Raw genomic sequence first — 6,000 nt, forward strand, 5'->3', positions numbered from 1 at the left:
ATAAATGCCATAATAAAGGGTGAGGGTGGAGTGCATTCATGGACTCTTACGGGGTTCTATGGACATCCCGAAATGGCAAAAAGGAAAGAGTCATGGGATCTCCTAACACACCTACATACATTGTCTCTTAATGCATGGATGTGTGTAGGAGATTTTAATGAAATTTTGTTTGATGAGGAAAAGTATGGAGCTAATAAACGGCCTCGGAGAAGTTTACATGCCTTTCAACAAACCTTGGAGAATTGTCATCTCTACGATTTGGGTTTCTCGGGCCCTAAATTTACATGGAGCAACAAAAGAGAGGACGGTAATTTCATTATGGAGCGATTGGATCGAGCTGTTGCGAATCATGCTTGGATGGTTTTATATAAGGAGTATGGGGTGGAGGTGTTGGCGAATAGAAGTTCTGACCATGCACCATTACTGGTACAGTTGCAGAATTTTAGGCGTGGCCCAAGTAAACATATGAAGAACTTTTTGTATGTAGCAGGCTGGGGAAAATCACCTAACCACCAAAAAGTCATCCAAAAGGTATGGAGGGAGAAAGTGATAGGATCCAATCCGTGGCAATCTTTGTCAAAAAAGCTGGATAGGAGCAAAAAGGTGATAAAACAATGGCAAGTCAAAGAAAGAGGGCAAGCAGATCACCAAATCCAAGCAAAAACTGAACAACTGAAGAATTTGCAAATGTCAGAAACTCAACCTGATGGGGAAGAGATAACTCGGCTGCAACAGGAGATCAATGATCTTATAGAAAGGGATGACATGCAATGGAGACAAAGGGCAAAAGAACATTGGCTCAAAAAGGGTGATAAAAATACAAAATTTTTTCATGCTAGTGTAAAACAAAGACGCCAAGCAAATCGTATTGTACGTGTGGAAAATGAAGATGGAGTTGTATGTACAAATTCTGATGAAATTTCAAAGGCGTTTATTGATTATTTCCATAATATTTTTTCAACATCAAATCCATGTGGAATTGGGGAGTGTTTAAATGGGATGGAGAAAAAAGTTACAACTAGCATGAACGAGCAGCTGATCCGAGAACTATCGGTGGATGAAATCACTCGTGCTATTTCCCAAATGGGAGCCCAAAAAGCACCAGGCCCGGATGGACTGCCGGCATGCTTCTATCATGACAATTGGAGCACCATTGGAGAGGAGGTATGCAATGTTGTCAAAAAATTTTTTACTTCTAGTAACCTTAATGCTGAAGTGAATTTTACCCATATTGCATTGATACCAAAAAAACCTAACCCTTCAAAGGCCTCAGATTTTCGGCCTATTAGTCTTTGTAACGTTTTGTATAAAATTGTTTCAAAGATTTTGGCAAACAGATTGAAGGTTTTCTTGCCTGAAATTATTTTCCAAAACCAAAGTGCGTTTATCCCGGGAAGATTAATCTCAGATAACGTGCTGGCAGCTTATGAAACTTTGCACTCCATGCATTCACGGATGTGGGGCAAAGTGGGATACATGGCCTTAAAATTGGATATGAGTAAGGCTTATGACAGGTTGAAGTGGCGGTTTGTGGAGGCGGTTATGGAAAAAATGGGGTTTGGAGCTAGATGGATTGGACTAATAATGAAGTGCATATCCACAGTGAGATATTCCGTTATTATTAATGGAATTCCGGAAGGGAGCATTCAACCAACTAGGGGGATCCGTCAAGGGGACCCACTCTCACCATATTTGTTTATTTTATGTGCTGAGGCGTTGAGCTCCCAACTCTTAAAGGCTGAACTTTCTGGAAGTCTCCGAGGAGTCCCAACCTCCCCAAGGGGCCCGCGGCTCAACCATTTGTTTTTTGCGGATGATAGCCTTTTGTTCTGTAAGGCCACGGCACAAGATTGGCAGCGATTGTCAATGATTCTGGAGAGGTATGAACAAGCATCTGGCCAACGGCTGAATAGGGATAAAACATCCATTTTTTTCAGCCGTAATACCAGGCGAGAGGTGAAAGATCTCATTCTTCGCTTATCCGGAGTTCCGGCTACACAAAGGTATGACAAATACCTGGGGCTTCCAGCTCTAGTCGGTAAGTCTCGAGTTAGAGAATTCCAGAATTTAACAGAAAGAGTAAGGGCAAAGGTGACAGATTGGAAGGCAAAATTACTCTCACTAGCTGGAAAAGAGATACTCCTAAAAGCAGTGATTCAAGCCATACCCACGTACAGCATGAGTATTTTTTTACTCCCCAAAACACTTTGTAATGAAATAAATGGCCTCATGCAAAAATTCTGGTGGGGGCAAAAAGAGAATGAGAAGAAAATACACTGGATGAGTTGGGAAAAAATGGGACGTGCAAAAACTCAAGGGGGTTTGGGTTTTCAGGATCTTCATGCCTTCAACAAAGCTCTCCTAGCAAAACAAAGCTGGAGGTTACTACAACAGCCCGACAGTTTGCCTTCAAAAATTATAAAGGCCAAATACTTTCCATCAGTCAATTTGCGGGAGGCAAAAGTGGGGAGTCGACCTTCACTAGCGTGGAAAAGTATTCTTGCAGGTAGAGAATTACTGTTTGCAGGGATAATTTGGCGAGTCGGAGATGGAAAAAATATTTCAATATGGGGAGATAAATGGATTCCAAATCCATCTTCTTTCACTGTTCAGTCACCTTGTCGAAAGCTATCTCCAAGAGCAAAGGTCTGTGAGTTAATTGAACCAACATCTCCACGGTGGAATATGCCCCTTATCCGAGAAATCTTTTGGGATGCTGAAGCAAACCTGATTGGTGGACTCCCGGTAAGCAGATATAGTAGGCAAGACAAACTGATCTGGAATTTCACAAGCACTGGTGAATTCTCGGTCCGAAGTGCTTATTACCTGGAGTTGGAGAGAAACGCCGGAAATAGAGGTGAATGTTCTACAAGGTCGGGCCTTCAAGATGTCTGGAAACAAATATGGGAGCTTAGAGTTCCCAATGCCACAAAGGTTTTCATGTGGAGGGCGTGTAATAATATTCTCCCTACAAAAGAAAATCTAAAAAAGAAGGGGGTTTTGAAGGATGCTGATTGCATTTTCTGTAGTAGAGCCATTGAAAATACTGCACATGTCTTGTGGCACTGCCCAGCGGCTCAAGACGTGTGGAGTGTCAGTGAGCGTAGTTTACAGAAAAGTGTTTGCTTGGAGGAGAATTTCTTGGGAATTTTTGAATTTTTCTTTCGCAGGTGCAATTCGGAGGTGCTGGGCATTTTTGCGATGACAACCCGTGAGATTTGGAAGAGAAGAAATGCAGTTGTTCACGGTGAGCAATTTCAACATCCGAATGCGCTGGCTAAGGGAGCACTGCAATTGTGGAAGATGTGGGAACAGACTTCGGTGCAACAAGAGGAAACAGATGTGAGTCAAGCTCCCGTGTCTGAAGCAAATGTGAGGTGGAAAGCTCCTTCTATGGACACGTATAAATGTAATTGGGACGTGGCTGTGAAACCGGATGTGAGTGGGGTGGGAGTTGGTATCATAATCAGGGATTTCATGGGGAATGTATGTGCAGCATCCTGCCTGTGTCTAGAGGGCAGTCCAGACCCTACCGTAGCAGAAGCGATGGGAGCCAGGTGCGCAGTGGAATTTGGTAGAGATCTAGGCTTCCAAAACATTATATTGGAAGGGGATTCAAAAACAGTGATCCAAGCTATTGTTGGGAGAGATCGATGGTGCAAATTCGGTCAGGTGATTGAAGATATCCATGTTATAATGGCGGGATTTAGGAGCTGGAGAGCGGAGCATGTTAAAAGAGAAGCAAATGAAGCAGCTCATGGCTTGGCGCGGGTAGCAAGGACTACAGGGGTCTCTAGAATATGGATGGAAGAAGTCCCTGATGTTGTTCAACATACTGTTCTCTTAGAGCAATCGTCTCTTAGAGTTTTAGAGCCTCGTGCTCTTGATATTTAGAGTTTTGACTCTAGATGTTTTGTACCATTTTCAGATTATTGAATGAGATCAGATTTTATTCAAAAAAAAAAAAAAAAAAAAAAAAAAAAAAAGTAAAAGAAACATTACTAATTGAGTGTTAATTTGAGGAATATGTATAGGTTTCCCTTATAAGTTATAACTAATATTCATCTTTAATATATATTATTTTCCCAGTACGTTTTACAAGGGAAAGAATAACACACAATTATGCAAACATTATGTGATATTCCTAGAGCCTCCTCCTGTTCCCTGTATGTATTCTCTCTAGGAAATGCTGATCAATTAACCAAATATAAATTCGCACTTTTATGTTATATATATGCCCTAGTAGGCAAACATTGAGTTTGTGTAATAAATTAAGCTGAGTTTCAAGAATAATCATTTGCATGCGTGTTTTATAGAATTCGGCTTACATACTGTTATTGTATTCTATAATTTAATCAACAGTCAAAATTAAATTTGTCATAATTTTTCTTTATTTTCTCTCTTATATTAAAAGCTTCTAAAAGTAAGTCAACTTTAAGATTCAATCTTGACCGTTGATTAAACTATAATATACTTGATGTTTTTTTAATAACAGCATGTAAGCCGGATCCTGTTTTATATTAGCTAGCTTCATTTATTTATTTATTTTTGTTTGACTAATTTCGGATTTAAGACATCCATCCTCCTCTTCATGTCACCCAGACGGCCAAACCTACAAGCATAGAGTATCATGTGCTAATGGTTCAAATTCAAACAAAATTAAAGTGGAAGAGTTCGGTCTAAAAGGAAGAACAAATAAAGTGGAAAAGCCTTTCCTAAGCAATAACCTCTTATATATATGCGGTTCACCCACTAAGCAATAAAGTGAAATAAGGCTTAAATACAATGAATCTAGACGCCTTCTGAGTTCCTAATTAATCTTACTTGCTATAATACAATACCTTCCATTGACCACGAAGAAGAAGCCTGCTTCATGGATCATGCACTAATCCAAAAAGTGGTTTTTACGCCCACTAGGTCTCCATTTCTTTTGAAACGGATAGTATCTAGCTATTTTATGGTCCTGATTAAAAGTTGGTATATATGATTAGTGGTGTATATAATATCATATTATTTATTTATTTAAAAAAAAAAAAAACACACTGACATTAATATTATATATACCATTAAATGCATTAACTTTAAATATAGACTATATAATAAAGATCGAGGATCCCATAGTACGTCCACGTGTGACACATAAATGCAAGCTAATGGGTGCCGGCCAAAAAGTGTCATGATCAATAAGGTCATTTCGTAAGCTTTGTTTCATTCAAAATATAGACAGGAGTGATTAGTGAATAAAGAGTCATTATATATGCTTGAATTGGTAGGACTTTTAACCACTGATCCACAATAAACTCTCTAATTTTTTTTTTTTTTTTTTTTTTTTTTTTTCAATCTAAAATAATTAACTAAAGCTATCTTTTTTAATTTTTGTTAATGACTTTTCAAATACATTTTTTTATCGGATTATCTATTTTTCTTTATACCATTTAAAGACCTTTACTTTTTATAATCCGAACAACGTACAGAGAGAAAAAGCGAGATAGAAATACTTAAAAAAAAAAAAAATAGAGAATGTGAGAGAGAAAAACATAAAATACTTGTGCATCAAATTGCCAGCTTTGTTGGGTCAACTTAATTAGGGTTGACATGCATCTTGGTACATAGTGGATGTCAACTTAGGGTTGGGTTGACATCTTGGTACTTAGTGAATGAAAGAATCCACGAGTCAACAACCCCCACAGCTTCGTTTCAAATTAGCAAACAGAACCTTAAAAAACTTCACGTATTTCAAACATACAACACAAGTTTAATATTACATTATCTCCAACACAAATCACCACACCAAAATCAACGTACGTACATCTTATTTTCTGCCCCACAGTCGGAATGAGGAGATCAAAACCAACCATCTCTCATTATTATACGTCCCATACTTCTATGCACATAATTAAGCAGTATGGGACTCCACGACACAAGAGAGAAGCAAGCAAGAAGCAACAGTACTTTATTGATTTATTTTTCCTTCAGTAGTACTCCTCTTGACAGAGTCAT

Source organism: Corylus avellana, chromosome 11, assembly GCF_965113065.1.
Source record: "Corylus avellana chromosome 11, dhCorAvel1.hap1.2, whole genome shotgun sequence".
In the NCBI taxonomy this organism is placed as follows: Eukaryota; Viridiplantae; Streptophyta; class Magnoliopsida; order Fagales; family Betulaceae; genus Corylus; species Corylus avellana.